General features: G+C 46.6%; 1 protein-coding gene across 5 annotated transcripts in view; it reads right to left on the reverse strand.

Moving 5' to 3' along the window:
- SNCAIP (synuclein alpha interacting protein) overlaps nt 1–2,891 on the reverse strand; it is a 320,048-nt gene extending 317,157 nt beyond the window's left edge. For 4 of the 5 annotated variants that reach the window (XM_029620002.1, XM_029620011.1, XM_029619978.1 and 1 more), the window contains exon 1: nt 2,625–2,891. The gene's annotated coding sequence lies outside the window, so the exon portion shown is untranslated. The remainder of the gene's footprint in view (nt 1–2,624) is intronic. The other variant, XM_029619986.1, reaches the window with a different exon arrangement.
- Between the last annotated feature and the right edge of the window lie 10,424 nt (nt 2,892–13,315).

A 13,315-nucleotide genomic window follows, 5' to 3' on the forward strand; every position in this document is an offset into this window, starting at 1 on the left:
CTAGGCTGTTTCCCGCCAGAGGTGACTTCGCCCAGTTCCTGACGTCAGACGCCGCGGCCTTTATAAGCCGGCCGCGGACACCCGGTCTTTGCCTTGCAACGGGTTTACCTCCTGGTTCCCTGTTGCTTTGTGCCCCGGAGTGATCTGCCTTGCTATTCGCTCCGTTCCTGCTTGCCTGCTACAGTACCTACCTGGTTCCAGTACCCGAGTCCTGCTACACTTCCTGCCTGGTTCCAGAACCTGAGTCCCATGACAGTACTGATCTACTGTCTAAGTCTGGTTCCAGTTCCCAGTCCTGAACAACAACTCGCCTAAGTCCCAGCGGCCGGGCCTCTACGGGCTCCTCCCGGGGGAGCACCAGCACGTCCTGCCTGAACATCTGCCTCCCGGCCTGCCACATACTAGAGACATTGACCTTCTTTCCCAGTCTCCTGCAGGTCGGCCCAAGGGTCCACTAAACTGAGACTCCATAACAATTATAGTAACACAGTAATGACGGCAGAAAAAGACCAACAATTTTTCATGGTAGTAGCTGACACCCCGTGTACGATACTCCCACGTTTGGGTTAAGGATAATAACTGTTGATCCATGCCACGTTACCCCCAATCCTTATGTTAAGGGTAGTAATATTTACATTCAAAACCAAGTAACTGTCAAAACCATAAAAAAATTACTGCTAACAACATTTTTATGGGGTGAGCAGCCTTCTTGATAATTTAGTGACTTGGCTGAAGTAGTGGGCTGGTGCTTTTTCCCTAATGTCTGCATATCAGTACCCAAGACCGTAAAAGCTGGGTCCATCAAGCCCAGCATCTTGTTTCCAACAGTGGCCAATCCAGGTCACAAGTACCTGGCAAGTACCCAAACATTAAATAGATCCCATGCTGCTAATGCCAGTAAAGCATTTTATTCCTCCTCTAGCATACAGAACAAAAGCTGCTCTCTCTTTTTATTCTATTTTGTTTCATATTTTCATTAAAAAATGGCATGTTTACCAAAAAATAAAAATGAATATAAATAATGCTCTTAAAATATAAATTATTGCTTTTCTAATGGAAATTACCCTGAAATCTTCCAACTGCTGTATTAAGATTTTGATCATGAAATATCAGTTTTTATAATTAACGGGTTACTTTTCTGAACTTCACCTTTTCAGAGCATTAAGCATGTAAGCTCTTTTATGATAGTCCTGTGCTGAGAGCCAGCCCATCCATGCAATCTACACCCCACAGGTGAATGTATAATGTAGGAGATTACCCAGGATATATGTAACTGGAACCCCAGAAACAGCAAGGTTTCCCAAATCTAGAAGGAGTGCAGTTACAATCTTAAGAATCTTGCAAGGCAGAGTAGAAGAGCCATTTCGGTCTACTTCTGCCATCAATTACCATGTTACTAACCTGTTCTGCAGTCCCCACAGACAATTAAGTTTTCAGGCTATGCACAATGCATATGTATGATATTAATTTGCATATAATAGGTCTCCGTTATATGCAAATTTATCTCATACATATTCATAGCAGATACACTGAAAAGCAAACTGGCTGACAGAGCTTTTCCCTGAACTGTGTTCCCATTAAATCAGGTAAGCAAGCACTACTTTGGACAACTATTATACAAAACAAAATTTGTGAAGTGCATTCTAAACACATCCCCACTAACTAAAACTACTAAATATTTGCCTCTATCTACCCTCGGTTACAGACAATATTTGCAGGGATTTAGAAGAGGGCACTGATACACTGAGAAAAAGAGGATTCATTCATGTTCAATCCTGTGTTAAACAGAATAGAAAGCAATGTGGATTTCAGGAAGCCCTCCCCAACTCAGGCTAAGAGGATTTCCCTCTCTTCGGTCCTTAATGCTGTGGGAGCTTTGTGTTCTCCTTCGGCTGATGGGAAGTTGTCAAGCTTCGGGGGCGAGCCGCAATGTGCAAATTGTAAAACTCGCAATGAATTTATTAACTCCATTAAATGAAAGGAGCAATCAAACCTCTTTCACATCTATTGGTTTCATATTATTCTTTTGGGAACAGCATGCAACTGGGGGGTGGGGGAAGCGGGGAGGAGGCGCGGGGAGGTACAGTGGAAAATGGCTCGGAGCTGCCTTTCAGTACACAGACCTTGAAAAGTGAGAACAATGTCTTTCCCTAAGCAGCTTTCTCCCTAACAAACGAGTTCAGGCAAAAGAATGCACAAGCATTTCCTGTGGAAAGCTGTCCGGGTGCCAGTGTTGTTTCTCTCTCACCACAGTAGACAGAACAATAGCAGGGCACTTCCCAAGGTCCGCGAGCCCGGCAGTCGGCACCTGCGGTGCGAATACTGTTCGAGCCCGCGGCCAGAGGTATCCATCCATCCATCCTCCCTCCCTTCCTGCCTAAAAGCGCCAGCGCGCGCCGCGTTACTATAGAGACACACACACAGCATCACCTTCCCACGGACGCGGGCTACAGCCGCCGCCAGAAACACCGTGCAGAGACGGAGACCAACTTCACCGCACTAGAGTCCCATACATTCCAGAAATCCCATCTATCCATGCCTATTTAAACAGTGCCTTGTGCCCCGGGCCGGTTTTGTCGCTGTCTTTCAGCGGGGAGGGTTTCAGAGGAGGTTTTTTCACTCACCTACCTCCGTCAGTTGCTGGCGACCTCAAGCGCTCTCCTCAGCTCCAGCGTCAGATGCTGCGCTGCGGGCGCCCTCGAAGAATGGGCCCAAGACACAGGGTCGCGAGCGAGCCTGCCTCAGCTGCAGCTGCAGGACCGTCCCCTCGCTCTACGTCACAATGAGACGAGAACGCACGCGGAGCATTCTTGAGTGCAGTGGGACAGAGAACCGGGGACTGTGAGAGCAAGGGAGAGGAGGGACCTGGGCGAGTGCTAGCCGTCAGGTGACTAAACCAGAAGGCAGACCGCCTGGATGGCTGGAAAGAGAAGGAGGAACGCTGCTCTATATTTATTTTCCAATTTGGGTTCGGGGGTGGGGGCAGCCTAGCCTGACCCGCCCCCTCATTGGTACTCGCTAAACATTTTTTCTGTGCCCTCTAGAAGACTGAAACAGATTACCAACATGAAAACTAATACTGCACCCCTAGCGAGTGCAGCTCACAAAAAAGCAAGAAATAAAATGTCAATTGAAAACTACCAGAGCCTGTTTCTTCTTCTTGTCTCTTCCCTCCCTTGCACCTACATAGTAGCAGCATCATGAGGGGAAAGGGGGATAAAATGGAGGGCTCACAAAATAGGAAGGACTCCCCGCACATATAAAGAAAAAAGAGGAATCTTCGACCTATGGGGGTGGGGAAGTTCCCAGAGTATGCTGTGCGTAAAGTCCCAAGAGCATGGGTAGGAGTTAGGTCCTGAAAGTATTGGGGGGGGGAGTCCCCAGAATGTGTGGGGGCAGAAGATCCCCAAGATATGAGGTGGAAAAAGTCCCCAGAGTATGGGGGGGAGAGGTAGAGTCCCCAGAAAACTGAAAGGGAGGGTAAGATCCCCAATGTACGGGGGAAACAGTTCCCAGAGTATTGTGGTGGGGGAGACACCCCCAACACATTTCCTACTGGTGACAGCCCCGTCATTCTCCACCATACCAACTGTCTCCTGACCAGTTGTGCGTGCCAGAGCAGCCAATTCCCTCCCAGATTTCCTCCACCCTCTGGGGGGGGGGGGGGGGGGGGGGGGTGTGACCGACCTTGAAATAGAGGGTTGGCAAGGATAACTGGAGTGGGAAGGGGATTTAAATAAGAGGAGGGGGAAAGGGATCAACCAAAAAAGGTGAAAAAAAAAATTCAATCTTCAAGCCAAGATGTGCAGACGTCAGAAAAATCAAAATCCAAAGTTCTTAATTCTCATTTTAAATCATGTACATACTAGCCGTTAAGCCCGTAACAACGGGCTACATTTAACAATTTTTTTCGGTCCATTACCTTCCCACTTCCTTCCCGCCCCCCCTCACCTCCCTCCTCTAGTCACCCTCCCCCCACCCTCTCCCCACCTCACTCTCACCTCCTCCCTCCCTCTCACCTCCCCACCTCACTCCCCCACCTCACTCTCTCCTCCCTCCCCTCACTCTCACCTCCCCCCTCCACCTCACTCTCTCCTCCCTTTCACTCTTCTCCTCCCTCCCCCTCCACCTCATTCTCTCCTCCCTTTCACTCTCCTCCCTCCCTCCACCTCACTCTCCCCTCCCTCCCCCCCTCCCTCTCACTCTCCTCCCTCCCCCTCCACCTCACTCTCTCCTCCTCACATCTCCTCCCTCCCCCACCTCACTCTCTCCTCCCTCCCCTCCACCTCCCTCTCTCCTCCCTCTCTCTCCTCCCTCCCCCCTCCACCTCACTCTCTCCTCCCTCTCACTCTCCTCCCTCCCCCCCCTCCACCTCACTCTCTCCTCCCTCTCACTCTCCTCCTCCCCCCACCACCTCACTCTCTCCTCCCTCCCCCCCTCCCTCCCCTCACTCTCTCCTCCCTCTCACTCTCCTCCTCCCCCTCCACCTCCCTCTCATCCTCCCTCTCACTCTCCTCCCCTCCCTCCCCCCTCCACCTCACTCTCTCCTCCCTCTCCTCTCCTCCCTCCCCTCCACCTCACTCTCTCCTCCTCTCACTCTCCTCCCTCCCCCCACCCTCTCACTCTCCTCCCTCCCCCCCCCCACCTCCCTCCCTCTCTCCTCCCTCCCCCTCCCCTCCCCCTCACTCTCTCCTCCCTCTCACTCTCCTCCCTCCCCCTCCACCTCCCTCTCCTCCACCCTCTCACTCTCCCCCTCCCCCTCCACCTCACTCTCTTCCCTCCCCCTTCCCCTTCCTCTCTCCTCCCTCTCACTCTCCTCCCTCCCTCCCCCTCACTCTCTCCTCCCCTCCACCTCACTCCTCCTCTCCCCTCCCCTCCACCTCACTCTCTCCTCCTTCTCTCCTCCCTCCCCTCCACCTCACTCTCTCCTCCCTCACTCTCCTCCCTCCCCCCCTCCACCTCACTCTCTCATCCCTCCCCCCCTCACTCTCTCCTCCCTCACTCTCCTCCCTCCCCCCCACCTCACTCTCTCCTCCCTTTCCCCCTCCACCTCACTCTCTCCTCTCACTCTCCTCTCCTCCCTCTCACCCTCCACCTCACTCTCACTCTCCTCCCTCCCCCTCCACCTCACTCTCTCCTCCTCCCTCCCCCTCCACCTCACTCTCTCCTCCCTCCCTCCCCTCCTCCCTCCACCTCCCTCTCTCCTCCCTCTCTCTCCTCCCTCCCCCTCCACCTCACTCTCTCCTCCCTCTCTCTCCTCCCTCCCCCCTCCACCTCACTCTCCTCCCTCTCACTCTCCTCTCTCTCCTCCACCACCTCATTCTCTCCTCCCCCCCACCCACCTCACTCTCCTCCCTCTCACTCTCCTCCCTCTCCTCCACCCACCTCACTCTCTCCTCCCTCTCACGCTCCTCCCTCCCCCCCACCTCACTCTCTCCTCCCTCTCCCCCCCACCTCACTCTCCCCCCCCACCTCATTCTCTCCTCCCTCTCACTCTCCTTCCTCCCCTCTCCTTTCAGCTCATCCACAACCGGCAGACAGGGGGGGCGTCCCTTGCGCGCGCCGCTCCTGCTCCTCCCTCCCTCGCGTCGTCGCCGCCACCGCAGCCGCCACTCCTGCTCCTCCCTCGCGTCGTCGCCGCCACCCCTGCCGCTCCTGCTTGTCATCGCCGCTCTTGCTGCTGCTGCCGCCGCTCCTGCTCCCTAAGGAGCAGGCGCCATTTATTTTTTTTCGAGCTGCTCTCTACTGCGCATTTGCGGCACGTCGGTCAGGGCTCCCTTAGATCCCCATCATGCTCACTTGGTTCTCCAAAGTCTTGAACCCTCATTTTATTTTCACTATTTTCCACTGCTCTTAACCTTTTCCTTGAAGGTGTTCGCCACATCAGGTGAAGTAAATGTGGCACCCCTATGCCACAGCGTGTATAGGATCTGATGCTACTAAAAAGATTTATGGTAAAGTGGAGATTTCCCCCCCATGGGAAATCTTTAAAGTCTAGCAAAGCAGAACCATCTGCTAGCAATGCACAGGATGTGGAAAGTGTTATCCATGAGCTAGAGTTGGAATGTTCCTGCTAGGTCATCTTTTGATCAGAGGGTGTTACATGCCCTTCTTGATAGACAATGGGGTACAACCCCTATTGTCAACAGGAAAAGTGCTAAAAGCCCTGTCTTTATTGAGTTTGGAGCTGCTCCAGATTTGGAAGGACAGCGACTGGTTGGAGCTGAGATCCTCTCACAGGGTTGCAGAAGGGAGTAGCAGGTGTTGGGCAAAGATTTGCTCCAAAAATCTCAGGAGGCCTGAAGGGAAGAAATTAGTGTTGCAATATTGATTGGAAGATTTAAGCAAACCTGTGCTTAACTGCTGCAGGCACCTGTCTGGATCAAGAGGACAAACTATGCCAGCATTGACTTGTTGCAGGACTCGGTGGGTTCCTGTATGCTGCCCCCAGAGGGAATTTCTCCTTGAAATGAACAGGACAGAGTATCTATTTTACTTAATGATGGAAAGGAAGAGAGGTCCATGCTAAGTTTGGGAAGAGACTGAGTCAAGAAAATAAACAAAGCAGAAAAAGACATTGGGTTAACAGAAGAAGTAACTGTTACCAAAGGAAGAGAAGTTTGAAAGTGAGAGAAAGGCAGTACATTTCTGGAACTGTGATCTGTTTGTTTTTTTCACATCTGCTGGAATTTGTCAATATGTTTTACTCTGAAGATTCTACAGTAAACTATTTTTATTTTGGACAGCAACTTATAACTGGACATTGTTATATGTTTTTGTGTAACGTGCCCTCAACCCGGCACTGACCCTACAGGTTATCCCATCCCCAGCTCACGGCCCCTGAGACTTGATCACCCACCTTCAGCCATCTCTTCTCAGGCTGAACAGACCTAAGCTCTTTAGCATTTCCTTATAGGGGAGCCATTCCATCCCCTCTATTAGTTTTGGTTGCCCTTCTCTGCACTTTCTCTAGTGCAACTATATCTCTTTTGAAATGTGGCGACCAGAACTGCACACAGTATTCAAGGTATGGTCTCACCATGAAGCGATACAGAGGCATTATGACATCCACCATTTATTCACCATTCCCTTCCTAATAATTCCTAACATTCTGTTTGCTTTTTTGATTGCCACAGCACACTGAGCCGACGATTTCAATGTACTAACCACTATGATGCCTAGATCTCTTTCCTGGTTGTTAACTCCTAATGTGGAACCTAACATTGTGAAATTACAGCTAGGGATATTGTTCCCTATATGCATGACCTTTCACTTGTCCACAATACATTTCATCTTCCATTCTCATAAGGTCCTCCTGCTATTTATCACAATCCGCTTGAGATTTAACTACTCTGCATAAGAACATAAGAACATAAGAAATTGCCATGCTGGGTCAGACCAAGGGTCCATCAAGCCCAGCATCCTGTATCCAACAGAGGCCAAACCAGGCCACAAGAACCTGGCAATTATCCAAACACTAAGAAGATCCCATGTTACTGATGCAATTAATAGCAGTGGCTATTCCCTAAGTAAACTTGATTAATAGCTGTTAATGGACTTCTCCTCCAAGAACTTATCCAAACCTTTTTTGAACCCAGCTACACTAACTGCACTAACCACATCCTCTGGCAACAAATTCCAGAGCTTTATTGTGCGTTGAGTGAAAAATAATTTTCTCCGATTAGTCTTAAATGTGCTACTTGCTAACTTCATGGAATGTCCCCTAGTCCTTCTATTATTTGAAAGTGTAAATAACCGAGTCACATCTACTCATTCAAGACCTCTCATGATCTTAAAGACCTCTATCATATCCCCCTTCCGCCTTCTCTTCTCCATGCTGAACAGTCCTAACCTCTTTAGTCTTTCCTCATAGGGGAGCTGTTCCATCCCCTTTATCATTTTGGTTGCCCTTCTCTGTACCTTTTCCATCGCAACTATATCTTTTTTGAGATGCGGCGACCAGAATTGTACACAGTATTCAAGGTGTGGTCTCACCATGGAGCGATATAGAGGCATTACGACATTTTCCGTTTTATTAACCATTCCCTTCCTAATAATTCCTAACATTCTGTTTGCTTTTTTGACTGCTGCAGCACACTGAGCCGATGATTTTAAAGTATTATCCACTATGATGCCTAGATCCTTTTCCTGGGTGCTAGCTCCTAATATGAAACCTAACATCGTGTAACTACAGCAAGGGTTATTTTTCCCTATATGCAACACCTTGCACTTGTCCACATTAATTTTGTGTCATCCATAAATTTGATCACCTTACTCATTGTACCCTTTTCCAGATCATTTATATATATATTAAAAAGCACCAGTCCAAGTACAGATCCCTGAGGCACTCCACTGTTTACCGTTTTCCACTGTGAAAACAGACCATTTAATCCTACTCTCTGTTTCCTGTCTTTTAACCAGTTTGCAATCCAAAAAATGACATCACCTCCTGTCTCATGACTTTTAAGTTTTCTTAGAAGCTTCTCATGAGGGATTTTGTTGAATGCCTTCTGAAAATCCAAATACACCTCATCTACTGGTTCACTTTTGTGCACATGTTTATTCACCCCCTTCAAAAAATATAGATTTGTGAGGCAAGACTTCCCTTGGGTAAATCCATGCTGACTGTGTCCCATTAAACCATGTCTATCTAAATGTTCTGTAATTTTACTCTTTATAACAGTTTCCACGATTTTCCTGGCACTGAAGTCAGGCTCACAGGTTTATAGTTTCCAGGATCTCCCCTGGAGCCCTTTTTAAATATTGGGGTTACATTGACCACTTTCCAGTCTTCAAGTACAATGGATGATTTTAAAGATAGGTTACACATTTTTACTAATAGGTCTGAAATATAATTTTTGAGTTCTTTCAGAATGCTGCGTTTATATCATCCAGTCCAGGTGATTTACTACTCTTCAGTTTGTCAATCAGGCCTACTACATCTTCCAGATACACTGTAATTTGGTTCAGTTCAACTGAATTATCACCCTTGAAAACCGTCTTTGGAACGAGTATCCCCCCAATATCCTCTTCAGTAAACACCGAAGTAAAGAATTTCTTTAGTCTTTCCACAATGACCTTATCCTCCCTAAGTGCTCCTTTAACCCCTCAATCATCTAACGGTCCAACCTACTCCCTCTCAGGCTTTCTGCTTCAGATATATTTAAAAACGTTTTTATTATGAGTTTTTGCCTGTATGGCCAGCTTCTTTTCAAATTTTCTTAGTCTGTCTTATCAATGTCTTATATTTAACTTGCCAATGCTTATGCTTTATCCTATTTCCTCTGAGGGATCCTTCTTCCAATTTTAAATTAAGATCTTTTGGCTAAAATAGCTCCTTTCACCTCCATTTTTAACCATGCCAGCAATCGTTTGGCCCTCCTTCCACCTGTGTGTGGACAGTGTGTGTGCCTGTGTGACAGCTTGAGTGTGTTTCTGTATCAGAGTTTGTGTTCATGTGTTTATGTGTGTGCTGTGTGAGAACCTGTGTAAAAGCTTCTGTGTGTGTGTCTGTGTGAGAACCTGTGTGTATGTGCGAGTGCCTGTGTGCATGTGTGTCTGAGAGAGCCTATGTGTCACATATAGGTTCTCACAGGCATGCTCATATAATGTGTCTTCTGAAGGAGAAAGAGCAAGTGTGTGTGAGAGAACAGGCATGTGCACATGAGATAGAGTGTGTGAGAGAATGAATATGTGTATGTGTGTGTGTGTGTGTGTGTGTGAAGATAAAGTTTGTGTGGCCCTACCTCCCCCAATCCACGACAATCTCAGGGTGACTGGAAATCAAAAGATCCCAGGTATGAAGAGCAGGAGATGTTTTAATCCTTATTAGTTTTAATAATTGGGTGTAATTTGATGTTTCTGCTGTTTTGAAATATGTTATTGCTTTTTGGGAAATATTTGAACATATTTTAATTACTGGATTTTTTTATTCATCAAGTGTTTTGAAATATTTTATTGGTGTTTGGGAAATTTTGGATATTTTATTTGTAAGTGGTTTGAAATATTTATTCTTTTTATGACTATGATTTTACTATTATGACAGATGTTTTATATTTCTTGATTTTATTTTTTAATGTTTTATGAAAAATAGTAATGTTTCTGTTATTCCATTGTTGCTCAGCTTAGAGCCTGGCTTGTTGTGGGTTCCAGTTCAGTTTTTCTCAGCACATTTCTATTTATGCTTTCTGGTCTCTTTATTCTGTATTTGGTCAGGATCTATCTGTGTTCTCCAAGTGTGACAGAGGTGAGGAATTCTGGTATCATATAATTTATCTGTAGGGATCTATAGCAGTCTGATTTGTTCTGTTTTCCAAAAAGGAAGTGTATTGATGTTCTAGGGTCTGGTGCACTGTTACCTTTTCATAGATAAGATTGTTACTATTTGAGTGCTGGTAGTTAGGATTGCTTTGGCATGGGAGGTTTACTATATTGTAATGGTAATTACATTTATTCATGGCTTTCTGAGGATCAAGCCCACACCCAGCAAGCATTACAAAAAGTCCAATTCTATAGGAGCTCCAAGCGTCTTTCTTGCAGTATTTTCTGGTTGACACTACAGCAATGCATGTAAATATAATAATTATGTTCTAAGTCATATTTTTGCCTCAGAAGCCTCAGAAGACTGCATTTGTGAATGTTCTTTTTTCTATATAAAATCTTTTATAATTGCATACTTGAGTTGTGTGTGTATGTCTGTAGAGGGTGTGTGTGTATGCAAGGCTGTAAAGTTTGCTTAGGTTACTTAATACCCTTTCCTTGACCATCGGTTTCATTTCACGGGTGCCAGTTTTTAAAAATATTGATTGCTGGAGGGAGCTGGGCTTTTTTTGATGGGCCTTGGACAGAGACTGAATGAATGGGTGGGGGTGGGGAAAGCACAATAATTGTTCACACAAGGCAGCAAAAAAGCTAGCACTGACCCTGATCACAATGCTCACTGATGTTGAGAGGATGACCCCCGAGGTACAGGGGGTTACATAAACATGTGCATGGAGCCGGTATGCCAGACTTGAAGATGGGCCTGATATTGTAAAGCAAACATTCAAAACAATGCAATAAAATATGTTCAGCTGAAGGTGCGCCCAGCCTAGCACACATGATTACTCATGGTTGGGCATGCGTTTTGGACACACAAGAATAGAGTCCAATGTAGTAAGGAGATCAGCATGTCCAAAACACGTGCTCTAATAAATGCGTAACCAAAAGCGCCCAACACATGCAATTTCCTTGTAGATAAAAACATTCAGCCCAATGCAATACCATGCGCTGTACACAGCGCATGGCTCAACACACGATTAGACCCGCGTTTTGTATAAACGTCCATAACCCCAATGCAAAACAGGAGTTAATGCACTCAGATCACACGTCCAATCGAGCGCATAGGTAATAGTGCTCATCATATGTAAATTCATGTTGATGAGGCTATTACCTATTTCCCCCGATGCAAAAAAAAAAAAATGTGTGCCCAAGGTGCAAATTTTAACCTGCAAAGAATAATGCCTGCCCAGAGCAGGCATTAATTCTTGAGAAGCCCATAAAAATTTCAGAAAAGCAGAAAATACTGCTTTTCTGTTCCTTTTTTTGGTTCCTCTGATTTAATGTTGTTGCAATATTAAGTCGAAGGAACCAAAATAGGAGAATTTAAAAAAAAAAAAAAAAGTATGCCGATGGTCAGGTTTAGGAAAAGGGACGCTCAATTAACGAGCATCCATTTTTCTAACCCCGAAGCTATGCACAGGTTAGGAAAACGGATGCTCATAAAATTCAGCATCCATTTTCCTAACCGGCTGACAGCCACCTCTCCTGGGTGCCCACTGCTGAAGAGGTGCTAGGGGCACACAATTTCCCCAGCGCCTCCTTTTTTACCATGGCATTCAACTTAAATATTAAATTGGGTGCCCATAAAAGGTTGATTGGTGCGCGTTAAGGGAGTGGGCACTCAATCATGAGCGCCGGTTTAACGCGTGCCGATATTGCATCGGTCTGTTTAACTATTACTCTCTTATACAGGAAAGTACACACATGTACGCACTATTACTCTCTTATACAGGAAAGTACACACATGTACGCACATTTTTTAACATGGGGAACTTAACTTTACTCCACCTGTGGAGCTGGAGTTAACTCGCAATGAAGGGCTCATGAGAAACATGACAAAAATATGGTCCCCTGTGATAAATGCGTTCCTCCTCCTTGGTATCATTTGACTCTTAAATTTACTGTTTGCGCTGAGGCTCGTAACGCACAGGTTATTGCATCAGCCTGTTAATTTTCTTTTCCACCAACTCCGTACATAAAGGCACAAATTCTTTGCGCTTTGCCAATATCGTGCTGGAAAAATCTTGAAATATTAAAACTTTAGAGGTAGATTTTAAAAGCCTTGTGCATGCACAAATGGCCACATACCCATGTAAGTGGGCCGTGAGGGAGCCTTGTGAATTTTAAATAGCTGGGAAAGGCACGCATACATTGATTTACGTATGCCCAGAAAAAGTAGGTGGTACATGGATGTTCTAGAGGTGGGGCCAACACATAAGAACATAAGAACATAAGAAATTGCCATACTGGGTCAGACCAAAGGTCCATCAAGCCCAGTATCCTGTCTCAAACAGTGGCCAATCCAAGGGCCTTATTTTCTAAGGCTATCGTGCGATAGCTAGAAATCGTAGCGCACGCCTGTGAAGGGGACATCGGGGCGGAGTCGGCCCTGGAAGAGGAGGAGTCGGGGCGTCACTGGGGCTGACTCCGCGAAGGTAAAGAGCCTTTTCGCTGCCTATTTCGCGCCGAATAACTACACCTTTTATGGTGTAGTTATTCGGCGTGTCGATGGCAGCGATCGCACCGCGGCTGTGTGATCATTGCCGGCTAGCGCAGGACCGCCCCCCCCCCTTTTCACAACCCCCCCGCCCCGTTACCACTGGATTTTCTAAGTTCGCCTAAGTCACAAGTACCTCGCATGTACCCAAATATTAAACAGATCTCATGCTATTAATGCCAGCAACAAACATTTGCTACTCCCTATTGATTAATAACAGTTTATGGAACTTATCCAAACCTTTCTAAAACCCAGCTAAACTAACTGCCTTAACCACATCCTCTGGCAATGAATTCCAGAGCTTAATTGTGTGTTGAGTGAAAATTTTCCTCAGCTGGTGCCGGGTTTGCTTTAGTGGACTTGAAGCAAGGCAACAGATCCCTGGCTGAATTTTCCATAGAATTTAAGACTCTCGCAGCGGAACTTTGCTGGGACCCCAGATGTCTTAAGACTCTCTTCTGCAGAGGCCTGGATACCCGCTTGAAAGACGAGCTGGCC

This window comes from Rhinatrema bivittatum, chromosome 1 (assembly GCF_901001135.1).
Source record: "Rhinatrema bivittatum chromosome 1, aRhiBiv1.1, whole genome shotgun sequence".
Classification (NCBI taxonomy): Eukaryota; Metazoa; Chordata; class Amphibia; order Gymnophiona; family Rhinatrematidae; genus Rhinatrema; species Rhinatrema bivittatum.